Consider the following 14917-nt stretch of genomic DNA (forward strand, 5'->3'; position numbering starts at 1 on the left):
AAACTTTTATTTTAAAATTTTGAGTTCCAAATTCTATTCTTCCCTCCCTCCTGAGACACTAAGCAATCCAATATAGTTTATACATGTGCAATCATGTAAAACATTTCCCTGTTAGTCATTTTGTTCAAGAAAGAGAGAGAGAAATAGCATGCTTCAGTCTATATTCAGACAGTATCTGTTCTTTCCCTGGAGGTGGATAGCAAGCTTCATCATTAGTCTTTTGGGATTGTCTTGAATCATTGCATTACTGAGAATAGCGAAGTCATTCACAGTTGATCATCATAACTATATTATTGTTACTGTGTTTGAGCTTTTCCTGGTTCTGCTTACTGCACCTTGCATCAGTTCATGTAAGTCTTTCCAGGTTTTCTGAAATCATCCTGCTTGTCATTTCTTATAGTACAATAATATTCCATCACAATCATATACCACAGCTTGTTTAACCATTGCCCAATTGATAGGCATCCTCTCAATTTCTAATGTTTAGGCAGGTTGTGGTAGTTTTTATTATTCAATGGGAGGAGCATTGGAAGGTGTAGATTAAAAATGCACATAAAAATAAATAAGGGAAAACATTTTAGGAAGCTATTACAATAGTCCAGATCAATTATGATGACAACTGGAACTAAGATGGTGACTATGTGGATACAGAAAAGAGAAGAGGTGTGAGAGATGTAGAAGAATCTAAAATATTTTCCAACTGATTGGCTATGTAGGGTGAAGAAGAATGAGGGAGTCATTGATGGCTCAGATATAGTGAACATGGGTCATCGAAAGGATGGTGACATCTTCAAAAGAAATAGGGAAGCTTGAAAGCAGGTTGGGTTTGCAGAGAAAGATAATGAATTCTGTTTTGGACTTGTGAACTTGAGATGCCTACAGGACAGTGAATTTGAAATGTCTATTAGGCAGTTGTTCATATAGGATTGGCACTCAGGAGAGATGATAAAGATTTTTATATAGATTTTGAGTGATTTACATAATGATGGCAATTAAACCCACTGGAGCTAATAAGATCACCAAGACAAAAGGTATAGAGATAGAAGGGGAAAAGGGGATCAGCACCTTGGGGTATACCACAGGATATGGCTGATCCTTCAGCAAAGAATACTGGTGAGACAGATAGGAGGAAAACCAAAAAAGAATGGTATCCATGATATTACAAAAACTGAGAAAGGAGAGAAAATGTGAGTAGATTGTTAAATGCTACAAAGAGGACAAGAAGGAGAAAGGACAGCAGTTAGATTTGGCAATTAAGAGATCATCGCTAACATTGGAAAAAGCAGTTTCATTTAAGTGATGATGTTGAGGACTGTATTGCAAAAGGTTGAGAGTGTGTGGGAAGAAATGAAGTGGAAGAAATAAGGATAGCTTTTTTCAGGAGTTTGACTATGAAAAGGAGGTGAAATGTAAGATAACTTGAGTAGATGATAGGGTCAACTGACAATGTTTTTAAGAACATAGAAGAAATGAGAGAAATGAACAAATGGAAAGAAATCAGTAGAAAGGGGAAAATAGAAGATTAGCATCTGCTCACAGAAGTCTTTACATGTTTCTCTAAATTCCTAATATTTGTAGTTCTTTGAAGTGCAATAAGATTTAATTTTATTTATATACCCCAATTTATTCATCCATTCAGCACCTACTTTGTTTAGAATTTTGCTACTGAAAAGGTCTGCTATAAATATTTTGTTTTATATGAACTTTTTTATCATTGACCTTCTTGGTGAACATTCCCAGTAGTAGGTTCAAAGTATATGGACAAGTTAGTATTTTTTCTCAAATAATTCCATTTTGTCTTCCAGCATAGTTTTACCAATGCATAGCTCTACCAACAGGATATTAGTGAGCCTATCTTTCTATAGACCCACCAACATTGACTACTTTCACCTTTTATCATCCTTGCCAATTTAATGAAGTAATATCTCTGAGTGGGTTTACTTTGTAATTCTTTTTTTTTTAATTTAGTTGAGACCACTATCTCCTCATATAAGGCAGTGGCTTTATTTTTTTCCCTTTTCAGCTTTTATTTAGTATTTTATTTTTCCCCAGTTATATGTAAAACAATTTTTAACATTCATTTTTAAAACCTTGAGCTCCAAATTCTCTCCCTTCCTCCCTCCTCCCCCACTCCCCCTGCATTGAGAAGGCAAGCAATTCCATAAAGGTTATACATGTGCAGTCACACAAAACCTATTCATAATAGTCATGTTGTGAAAGAAAACACAGACAAGAAAAAAAACTCAAGAAAAAAAAGAAAGTTTTTAAAAAGTATGCTTCAATCTGTATTCAGACACCAACAGTTCTTTCTCTGGGGATGGATAGCATTTTTCATAAGTCCTTCAGAGTTGGCTTAGATCACTGTATTGCAGAGAATAGCTGAGTTATTCGTGACTGATCATCTTACAATATTGCTGTTACTTTGTACACAGTACATTTTACTTTGCATCAGCTCATGCAAGTCTTTCCAGGTTTTTCTAAGAGCAAACTGCTCGTCTTTTCTTATAGTACCATAGTAGTTCATCATAATCACATATTACAGTTTGTTCATCCATTCCCAATTGATGGGCATCCCCTCAACTTCTAATTGGTTACCCCTGGGAAAAAAGCTGCTATAAATATTTTTGTACGTATAGGTCTTTTTCCTTTTTGTTTTTTATCTTTTTAGGGATATAGACCTAATAGTGGTATTGCTAAATCAAAGGATATGCACGGTTTTATAGACATTTGGGCAACTTACTCTACAGAATGATTGAATCAATTCACAAATGCACCAACAATGTGTTTAAATCTCGTTTTTCCCATATCCCCTCCAACATTTGTCCTTTACCTTTTCTGTCCTATTAGTCAATCTAATAGGTATAAGGGAGTACCTTAGAATTGTTTGTCTGCAATGAATAGTGAGTTAAAGTATTTTTTCATATGGATATAGATAGTTTTGATTACTTCATCTGAAAATTGATCATATTTTTTGATCATTTGTCAATTGGAGAATGGCTCTTATTTTTATAAATTTGACTCAGTTCCCTATATGTTTGAGAAATGAGGCCTTTATCAGAAAAACTTGCTTCAGTTTTTTTTCCACAGTTACTATTTGCTAATTGTATTTCCTTCCACCCTATCGCATACCCCCATTTATTCTATTCTCTCTCTCTCTCCTTTCACCCTGTCCCTCCTCAAAAGGGTTTTGCTCCTGACTACCTTCTCCCCCAATCTGACCTCCCTTCTATCAGACCTCTCTCTCTCCCCCTTCTCTTATCCCCTTCCCCTCCTACTTTCCTGCTGTAGGATAAGATAGATTTCTATACCCAATTGAGTATGTATATTATTGCTTATTTGAGTCAATCTCATGAGAGTCAGGTTTGCTCATTTCCCCTCACCTCCCCCCTGTATTTCTCTTATCACTAGTGATTTAGAATATTTCTTTTCTTTTAATTGTTGATGGATTCTTTGTCTTTTTTCTAAGAACCCATATCTGGGTGATGATGATTAGTCTAATAACTTTATGCCACTTTCCTATGTGTTTGCATGGCAAACTTTTACCAGAAATACTTCCTGTAAAGATTTTTTCTTCTTATCCTGCCTGCAGTGATCTTGTTCATGCAAAAGTTTTTAATTTTTATAATCAAAGATTTCTATTTTTTGTTTTACATCTCCTCTGTCTTTTGTCTGGATGCAAATTCTCTCCCTAACCATAACTGTGAAGGTTAATTCATATTCCTCTATTTTTATGATATCTTTTATATTATATTCATTTGGAACTTCACATTGAAATATTTGGTATAAGATGCTTATGTAAATCTCTTTTCTTACAAACATCCTACCAGTTTCCCCAGAGGTTCTTGTTGAACAAGGAGTTCTTTTCTCAAGAGATTACATTTATCAAACATTGTTTCTATATTTATTGGCTTCAAGGCCTATTCTTCTGGTTCAGTTATTTATTTCTTAGCAAATGCCAAAGAGTTTTTATAATTGCTACTTACTATTATGGTTTGAAATCTAGGTCTAAGTATCATTCTAGGTCTTCTTCATCGCTGTTTTTTTCACTATTTCCCTCGATATTCTTGCTCCTTCGTTACCTTAAATGTATTTTTTTATTATTTATTCTAGTCTTATGAAGTTGCCCCTTGGTAGTTTGATTATTGTAGGACTAAATCTGCAGACTAATTTAGGACTAATCTATAATTAGCTAAATCATTAATCATTATTTTTATTATATTGGCTCGATTGAGCCATGGATATTAAATATCTTCTCAATTGTTTGCTTTCCTCTATTTTCACAAAATGTATTTTGTAATTATATTCAAAGAAGTCCTCCATAATTGTATTTATTTAAAGCTTGAGGAATTATTTTGTGCTTTTTAATTGTTTTTTGACTTAGATGCTCCTTTCTATTACTTCTTCTGAGATCTGCTAATATTATACAGAAATGCTGATGATATTTGTGGATGTATTTCATATCCTCATACTTTGGTAAAGATATTAATAATCTTGATTAATTTCTTCACTAACTCTCTGGAGTCTTCTAAGTAAGCTATCATATTTTCTGCAATTAGTTTCATTTTGCCTCTTCTTTTCTGATGTTTAATCCTTTAATTTCTTTCTTTGATCTTACTGGGATAGCTAGCATTTCTAGTACCACATTGTTGTAGATGTGACTCTAAAGCAAATATCCTTTAAGTTCAGGTTCTTTTTGGGGATGAAATGAGGCACTCACATATCACTGAACATTTGACAAAGGAGAAGGTTTACATTGGCCTAACACAGCAAAGATATGCAACAAGGATAGAGTGGCACATATTTTCTCTAGACAGTCCCCACTCATCTCCTTCTGGTGAGTTAGTCATGATCATATAGTGAATTTCATGGTCTCAGACATCCATCAAGCCTGAGAGGTGCAGACTATATGCAATTGGGACCTTTTATGTCCCCAGACCAAGAAGCTGCATCAGGGAAGTTGGGGCCAATCCAACTGAAGGGGAAGAAGAAGCTATGTCAAAGTCAGGGAAGCTGCAATAGGAAACTTTGGGTTCTATCACACATGTCCAATAGCAATGAGGGTCTATCCTTGCTTTAATGTACTAGGATACATTCCACTGTTTCTCTCTTGTAAATCATGCTAGCTCTTAGTTTTAGCTACACACTTTTGGTGATATTAATAAAAGTTTCTTACATGCCTATGACTTTTAGAGTTCTAACATAATAAATTATATAAATTATAAATTAAATAATTTAAAATAACTAAATGTTCTATTTTGCCAAAAAACCTTTTTTGTATTTATTGCTATGATCATATAGTTCTATTATTTATAGTATTAGTCATTCTGTTTTCCTAATTTTAAATCATCCTTACATTCCTGACATAAATACAACTTGGTAATAAATAATTTTTATATATATTATCATAGCTTCTTAGCCAAAAATTTATTTAATTTTTCATCCATATTAATTAGTGATGCTAGTCTATAGTTTTCTTTATCTACTTTATCCTTTCCTGGAATGAGTATTAGCAGTGCATTTGCAACATAAAAAAAGATTAGTAGAATGCTTTCTTCATTATTAAAAATTTTGAAGAATAGGTATTACCCTTTAAGCATTTGATGAAATGCAATTTTAAAGCTATCTATATTACCTTGACTCTTCTTTAGGGCATGTTCATTTTCTCGTAAGATTGGAATAATATTTATATTTTGTTATATTTATTATCTATTTGTTATATTTATATTTACTTGCCACATGTTATAGTTATTATCTATTGTATATATTTCATGTTATCTGTATTATCTATTTCTGTGGTTGTCACCTTAAATTCTTAGTTTTGGGATCATGTAATTGGGAAGATATTTATTTCCATTTTATTAACTTTGAATTTACCACATTCATTTTTATTTTGGCATCTTGATTTTACTTTCTCAAGTTAACTAACGGTTTGTCAATTTCATAAGTACTTTTTAAAATAGTCTTTGGTTCAATTATCACTGCAGTAGTCATTTTCATTATTACCTAATTCTATTATTTTTAAATTTTCTTTTTGGGAGTTCTTTTGGGATTATTTGTTGATGTTCTGATTTTTTTAATTGCATGCCAAGTTTGTTGATACTTTTCTACATTTTTTCTCTATATATTTTTTCAGAAATAATGTCTCCTCCGATGACAGCTTTAGATGCACCCCCAATACTGCTATACTATCTTACTGTTCTCATTTCCTTTTAAAATAATTATTGTGTCTATGCAGTGTTTATTCATCAGCCCATAATTTTGGATGTTATTATTTAGCATTCTGTTAGGAAGGTATCTCTTCTACATGCTTTTTTAATGTTTTGCTATTTTATTGCATTATTATGATTACAGTATATACTTAATATGTCTAACATTTATTTAAGTTTTCATTATGCTATATCACATGATCATTTTTGTAAACATGCCGTGTGATGCAGAGAAACTTGTATAGTCTTTAATATTCCTATTCACTACCACAAAAGTCTTTCAAGTAAAAATTTTACAACCATCCTTTGAGTTTTGTATTTTCTTTGTTGATTATTTCTGTTACCCAATTTGGTGAGATCATTAAACTCTTTAAGAATTATTGCTATTACTGATGTCTTTTTGAAATTCATTTAGCTTATGCTTTGAGAACTGAGATGCTGTTGCATTTGGTGCATATATTTAATTATGCTATTATTTTATAGTATATGATGCCTTGAAGTATAATATAATTTTCCTATTTGTCTCCCTTGTCACCATCAGTTTTTATTATTTCTGTATCTGAAATCATGATTGCAATTCCTGGATTGCCTATATAACAATAAATCTTTTTCTAGTGCCTCATTTTCACTCTATGTATCATTGTAATTGAAACATATTTCTGATAAGCAGCAAATTTTGGAGGGCTTTTTCTTATTCATTGTTACATTCTTATATTATTTAGAAATTTAGTCCATTCACATTTTGAGAGAGGTGATATCAAGAATCATGGCCCAAATTAACAAAAAGAGGCTGAAATATTAATCTGATCTCAGAAAGAGAATATTAACTGGAAACTAAAGGGAAGCTTATCAACTGTGGAATGGCTGAGCCTATTGTAGTATATGAATATAATGGGCTACTATTGTACTGCAAGATCAAATTAGTTAGCATACATAAACTGCTTCACAAACTTTAAAGTACTATATAAATGCTGGCTATATAAGAAATGATGAATCAGTTTGTATGAACTGATGCAGAGTGAAGTGAACAGAATCTGGAAAACAGTTTGTATAATAATGACATGAGAAAGACAAATGTTTTGAAAGACTTAGAAATTCTAATCAACCCAATGACCAACCATGATTCCAAAGGAGTCAAAAATGAAACATACTATTCATGTCCTGATAGAGAAGTAATGGAATAAGATTATATATTGAGTTTTTTTTGGACAAGGCCAATATAGGACTTTATTTTGTGTGACCATGAATATTCATTATCAGGATCTTGTTTTTCTTTTTTTTCAGTGGAGTGAGTGAGGGAAAAAGAGAATAGATTTTTGTCAAATGAAATAAATATATAATTTTTTAAGGAATAGCACATTGAAATTTTTCTTCTGATTTCTCATATCCAATGAGTATTCTTGGAAGATTGATGGTGTTTTTCTTTGGAAAGCTAGGAGTACTTCCTCCTGATGGCCTACAATATTTGTTGCTTAATATGGAATACTAAAAGCTTGACAAGAGCATTTCTTGGCCACCTACACTTGACATTTCTGTCGATAACTGGTGGGCTCTACTGATTTGTATTTTGCCTTCTGCTTCCATCAATTCTAAGCAATTTTCTTGAATGATTTCTGCAAGGAGAATAGTCAGGTCTTTTTGTTCAGGGAAGGCTATGATCAGCTACAATTCACAGATTGTATGTGCTCTTTTCAAGATGAATACCTTTTGCTTGTAGAGATTTCGTGTTTACTGTGAATTTTGCAACATTTTGATATTATTCAATGATTTTTTTCATCATTACATTTTGGAGTTTTAATGTTCTTTTTCAGAGAATCTGTTTTTCTTGAAGAGTTTCTCCACTGTTTGCCCTAAAGTTTTTATTCTTTTGTTCGCCTTTTAGATTTCTTCTTTGAGAGCTTTAATTTCCATCTGCATGTTCACCATTCTTTATTTTAATACTTCTTTTGCATATTTATACCCGGATTTTTCCTAAAATCCCAGACAGTAGCCTTGGCTTTGACTGCTGGATTTATGGTTCTTAAAGATACGGTGTTTACATACCATTTGTGACTTTTCTATGAAATATTTTTGGTTCTATATACTCCATTTCTGATTCTAGCCCCTTCTGTCCTTCCTTGTTCTGATGCCACCCAAAACATAACATTGGCAATCAGAATTGTGTGGGCAGCATATGTGAATTGAAGGGCAAAAGAATAGATTATGCATCTGGGAAATCTCCATTATCATAAAAGCAACATACACTTTGCTACCTCGGCACAACTCCAATCTCTATAATATATGCACTACTTATCAAATGTATATGACAACCCCTCCATGCTTTTTCAACTATAACACTTTGTTTATACAGTCCTGTAAGTCCTTCACAGAAGATCCTCCCCACTGCTGCTAATCTTCTTCTAGAGCAACAGTTCTCAAAGTGTGGTCTGGGGACCCCTAGAAGTCCCCAAGATTCCTTTAGTGGGTCCGAAATGTAAAAACTATTTTCATACTAACCCTGATATTCTAATTTCTAATATTATAAATATTGATAAATATAACCCACAAAAACAAACGTTTTTTGGGGGAGAAGGGGTTCAATAATTTTTATGCATGTAGAGAAGTCCTCAAACCAAAAAGTTTGAGAACCACTGCTCTAGATTTCTTGACATTGCATGGAAATCTATTATGTTGTCCTTCAGTTATCTTCCACTCTTAGTATATAACTGGCCCTTCTCTCTTTCCAGTCATAGATCTTCCTGAATTCTATCCTTTATTTTGCTTCTCCTTCATTTGTGCTTTCATTCCCATATAGATGAAGGAACTATACAAATATAAGCTATTTTTATTATTATTTTGACCTGTCATTTTTAAATATGCTGACAAACCTTAGTTAACTAGATGAGCACAGGCACACCAGGAAGAAAAACCAGCCTCCAGTCAAATATTAGACCTTTATTCCACCCACCTTCTCAAGGAGTAGTTGTTCCCATAGAATTCTAAGGGCACTTCTTTCTACTTGTTGTTTTGGTTTCTCTCTGGATTATTCTAATTTTAGGAACCCTCAACTACTTATTTTCCCAGTCTGGCACCATCTTTCTATGTGATATACTTTACTATTCACCCAAGATTGACTCTATACAACCCATTTTTCCATGTGCTTCACATAGTCAAAGTAGTAGCTATGACTTAATTAAGGTAGGATTTAAGATTTCGTTTGTATTTTAAATGCTAACCACATTATTAGTATTCACTTTGGATTTTAGGATTTTTGTTGCCAATAAGAAATATGTGAATATTTCATGTTCAGTTACTTGGTATAGAGTAAAAGGTGGTCAAGTTCAACAAGCATTTATTACATACCTACTATGCACTGTGCTAAGCTCTGGGGATACAAAGAAAAGTAAAAATCCTACTATCAAGGAACTCAGCCTAAAGGTGGAGAAAACATGCAAACAAAAATAAGCAATATGCAGGATAAGGCGGAGATAATCAACAGAGGGAAGGGACGGATGTTAAAGGGGGATTGGAAAGACTTCCTATTAAAGGTCAGATTTCAGCCAGGACTTGAGGAAGCCAGGGAAGTCAGGAGATGGAGATGAGGAGGGAAAGAGGGACATGGGAAATGACCAGTGAAAATGCACAGAATCCAGGGATGTTGTGTCATGCACTAGGAATAGTAAGGAGGCCAGGGTCACTGGATTGTAAGGTATATAGACACTGTTACTAATCTATTTTTTAGATTATTTTAAAATTAGGGTTTTACTCTCAATTAAAATGGAAGAATGCACTTGGCTACTATGATAGAACCCCTTTCAAGTTTTGTGGGGCTCTGCAGTACTTTTCAACTCCATCCTGAAATGAAAAGGGTAGATTGTTCCTATTACTAGGATAAGGTCCCTTACCACTCCCAACCTTCATCAGACTATACTACAAAAACCAAGGCAAGGGATATATATGCAACAAACCCCCAATCCTCATTCCACATTGCCAATCCCAAACCACATAGAAAATTACAAACACCTGGGAACCACAAAGATACTGACAGCACAGTTTTAAAAGACATCCAAAAAGCAGGGCAGGGTGCAAAGTTTCTGCATGGTAAGCAATTTCTCTACCTCTGGCAACTGCACATTTGAACATTTCACTGGCCGGACTTGACTCTTTCTACAATGCAGCTATATTATACTCCTCTCAGGGCAAATCATAGCCTCAAGGATTTTGTGTCTAAGGTGTTCTAGTATCTGTGAGGTTAGCTATCAAATCCTCTAGGTTCAGCTAAAGTACTTTCAATCTACAAGGTCAGTTGGTCTTGCAGAGTAGAATATAGAATATTGGTGGCTCAGCAAAAAGAGACCAGTCATAAGAGCAAAGCTGCTTTGACATCGCCACAAGGTAGCCCAGTAGGCATACCTTCCCTGGAAGGCAGAGAACCTTGGTTTGCTTATGTGGACCTTTTTGGGGGGTGAGGGGGAGATTTGCCTGTCCCCGAAATAATATTCACCAATTAAAATACTACCCTTCCTTCAAAGTCCTTTTTAGATGCAGTATCCTCCTTCAAATCATCGAAGCCTATAACAGCAAGCACCCTAGCATACCCAGGATGGCCTGCTAGCACAGGTTCTTTGATCTGCTTTTAAAGGAAAAATAGTTTTTAAGAGGTCAACAATTCTGCTTTTAATTACATTCAATAGTCCAGCACCCTGAACTTAGATAGAATATAAGCAGAGAAAATACAAGCAGAGAAATTAGCATAAAGACCAACAGATAGAACTCTAACTGCCTGATCAAAGTAATATTGCTAGACACTTTACATACACCAGTGGATGCAGAGAGCCTATACACCTGAGTATTTAGGGAGCTCTGAACATAAGGCTACTCAGAGTCTTAACCAGGAAATCAAAAGATCCTCCTCATAAGCAAACCCCCAAAGCAAAATACCAACTCAGCGTATATATACACTTTTGGCTAATAGGCTCAGAGCCAGAAGGCATCACAATCCTCATGACTCAGTGCCTAATTAGCCTAGTACCAAAAGGCCTGAAAGCCTCCCCACAAGCAAGCCTCCCCCTAAGCAAGCTTCTCCCCCAATGGGCTCTATGTGACTCTGGATATATCACAGCTGGTCACATAGGCCTACTAATGGATGGGGAAGATCTTCCTATTCCATTAATACTACAAAACTTCATGGTGAGAACTTCCTACTTCCATGAACTTTTATGTCCTGTATGCTTTATGTACTTTGATATCTTGGGTGGTTCCCTGAAGAACAACTCTGTAATACTGAATGCTGTACTTTGTGGATATAAGGTCCCGTGACTTCTGATTGTCTAAGAAATTTCTAAGTCTTAGGTGCCAAGTACCATATACATGAGGGAGATATGAATTCAGATTATTAGAAAATATTTCATGGAAGGAGTACAAAAGAGGTGATTAAGACAGTGTAATGTTAATGTATTTTTTTTTGCTTGATGGGAAGAAGTCTCTGATTGGCTAGAACTCAATCCACATTCAATCCAGCAAAAATCCCATGTTGCTTGCTGTTAGAGAGGTGAGGGCAAACTTTTAAATGGTAGATGAGAGCTCCCCCTGAAGCTCACAGCATAAGATGAAACAAATCCCCAGCATGCCTCTTGATTCTCAGCTCCTGTAACCCTAGAGACTGCTGAGAGCAGATTCCCCTTGGTGAGAGCCTTCTACCTCTTCTTGTTTGATCTAAGATCATACTTCAATTCCAGTCAAAGAACTCATATGCTCTTTGTATTTTCAACTGTCTACTAGAATCTGCATAATTTCTCCCATTTCTTACTCATTATTTTGATATAAAGGTTTACTCTTTTTTTGTACCCATATTTAACATTTTATATTTATCCCCATCATGGGTTTTTTTCTTATTAGATTCAGTCCAGTGCTACAGGATGTCGAGATATTTTTGGATCTCCATCTTGTTATCCAGTATATCAGATGTCCTCCCCTAGCTTTTCTGTCACCTGAAAATTTGAAGACTATGTTGAAAAGAGACTATAATTTCTGCTTCTCTAGAGAATAGCAGGACAGAATTGCCTTTCTTATAACCAGTGTTTGGTTGGAAGAGCTAAGCTACCAAGAGGAAGATAAATATTACCTTCCCCTTATGAGTGACTTTTATTCTAAAACTTTTATCATACTTCTTGACAGAAAATTAATATGATGACAGAAATTGTTAATACCAAATATAATATGGACTGCCACTCCCTTAAATGATTCTCATAATGTCAGAATTTCAGTAATGTCCTCACATTTCTATTCTCAAGATATTCATATTTGATTAGGTTGAGCTGAACCACACCCTAGGCCCTCCCATCCAGGGACTGTGCCTGGTTAGGGAACCAGCTCACCCTAGATCTAGGTCTCTGATGTCCTTGCCCCCTTCCACTGGGATTCATGAAATGAAGGGCAAAACAGCCAGAATGAAGTAGCTTTTCCTTGCTCAGATTGCCAAGGGCTGTTGGGATCTCATGACCAGGACTTGCTACCTCATATTAGCTCCTCCCCCTACCTTCTCCTCTTCCTTTCCTAAAACTATGAAAAATTTTCATGGGCCTCTTTTGTTGGCAAATCCACTGGACATCCCCCAGGGTGGCAGGTTTGCTACCCTGTTATCTCAATTAAAGACACTTTATCCCTCAAATCATGGCTTTGATTTATTTCAGGACTTGACACCCTAAAGTACAGGTATTTAATGTGTGATAATTAGATATAATTCCAATCCAATGTCCCTCTTGGAGATAGAAAGGGCAGTCCCGGAGCCTGCCTGTCCTTCCTTCACTAGAGCTAGTGAAGGCATAGTCCTCCTCCTACTTTCTGTAGAGGTCAAAATTGTAATCTCCTTTCAAGAAGGTCATCAAATTTGCAGATGACAAAAAGCTGGGGGAGGACAGCTAACACCCTGGATGACAGAGTGGAGATCCAAAAAGATCCAGACATCCAGGGCTTAATCAAATAAGAAAAAATTCGATAAGGATAAATGTGAAGTCTTACAGTTGGGTATAAAAAAAAATCAACTTCCCAAGTATAATAAGATGGGGAAGTCATTGTTAGACAGCTGGTGGTCTGAAAAAGACTTGGAGTTGGGGAGGGGGATTGGACTGTAAGTTCATTATGTGTCAACAGTGGGATATAGCAGACAAAAGAAGCTATTGTGCTCTTAGACTGCAAAAAAAACTAATGCAATCTCTGGCTGCACTCAGAGGGGTATAGTTTTCAGGAATAGGGAGGTAAAAGTCCCACTGAACTCTGCCTTCATTGGACCTCATTTGGAGTCTTGTGTTTAGTGTAAGAAGGATATTGATAAGTTGGAGGGCATCCAGAGGGGAACAACTAGGAAGGTGAAGGCCTTGAGTGTCATATATAAGGAAAATTGAAGGAAATAGTCATGTTTAGCCTAGAGAAGAGAAAAAGAGCTGTGTTGTAGTATTCAAAGGGCCATCCTTTGGAGGAAGGATTCAACTTCTTCTCTTTGGCCCTAGAGGACAGAACCAAGAGCAATCAGTAGAAGTTAAAAGGAGGCAACTTTAAGTTTGATGTCAGCAAATACCTTCTGTCAAAAAGTGAGATGGGGCACCTTGAGAGGTGGGGGGAGAAGGGACCTCTGGGAAGTCTTCAGGCAGAGGCTGGACAACTGCTTATGGTGTGACTGATGGTGGGGATTCTTTGTGTGTCTGGGTTAGACTATCTGGCTACTGAAGTCCTTAGGAGCTCTCAAATCTGTGATTCTACAATGGCAAAATAAAAGATTTTGCTTTGCTACAAAAAAACTTGGTAGAACTTTATCCTTCTGTTTGGCACTGGAGTGGGTTCCTACAGGAGACTGAGAGGTGTTCAAGACATCCTTCAGAGGTATTTTTTTTCTTCCAATCATATGATCTAAGGTGATTTCAGAGTCTTCCTATTTAATGCTGTTGAGTAGTTGAGGCATCTTTGAGAGTTCCTAGCATTGTTTTATACAATTCTTTGACTGTCTATTCCTCCTTAAAAAGTTAAGACTCATCAAAAATGTTTTAAATGATTTATATTATTCTTTACCTGAATATTGGAAAGCACTTTACAGACAAGTAAGAGTGAAGGGGGTGGGGAAGGAAGGAAGAGAAACAGAGAAGCTAAATTGACCTGCCCAAAACCACACAGCACATCATGGAAGAAATTGCATAGTTCCTGACTTCTAGTCCAGGACCTAAACTCACACAACAACTATAACTTTGGTGTTCAGGATTACTGTGATCATTTATTTATCATCACCTTGCAAATAGGTTGCTCCCTCCCCCCACCAAAAGTCCATCAGCCAAAAACCTTTTACAGGCCCACAAAACTTTCTCCAGACTTGCCCACACTTACCAATGTCCATGAGATGATGGATCTGAGAGAAATGGTGGTCCTCCACCTGAGGAACTCTAGCATAGTTTGAGGTAGGTCCCTCCCTTTCTCAGAACACTTCAGTGGCTTTCCGTTGTTCCACACAGTGAATTGAAATTTCTGACCATGGGTTTTAAATGCACTCTTCTTTACCTCAAAGTCCTCACTTCTTGGCTCTTTCACTGATGCCTCGGCTTACAGGAGCCACACTAACCAGGCAAATTGCCCATCAACAATACACTTCATTCTCTCTCGCTTTCAATTGTTGGTGCAATTATGCATGTGGGGACGGGGTGGGGGGAGGCAGGGAGAGGTATGTCCTTCACTTTGCTGTTTATGTC

The sequence above is a fragment of the Trichosurus vulpecula genome, chromosome 1 (genome assembly GCF_011100635.1).
Source record: "Trichosurus vulpecula isolate mTriVul1 chromosome 1, mTriVul1.pri, whole genome shotgun sequence".
Lineage (NCBI taxonomy): Eukaryota > Metazoa > Chordata > Mammalia > Diprotodontia > Phalangeridae > Trichosurus > Trichosurus vulpecula.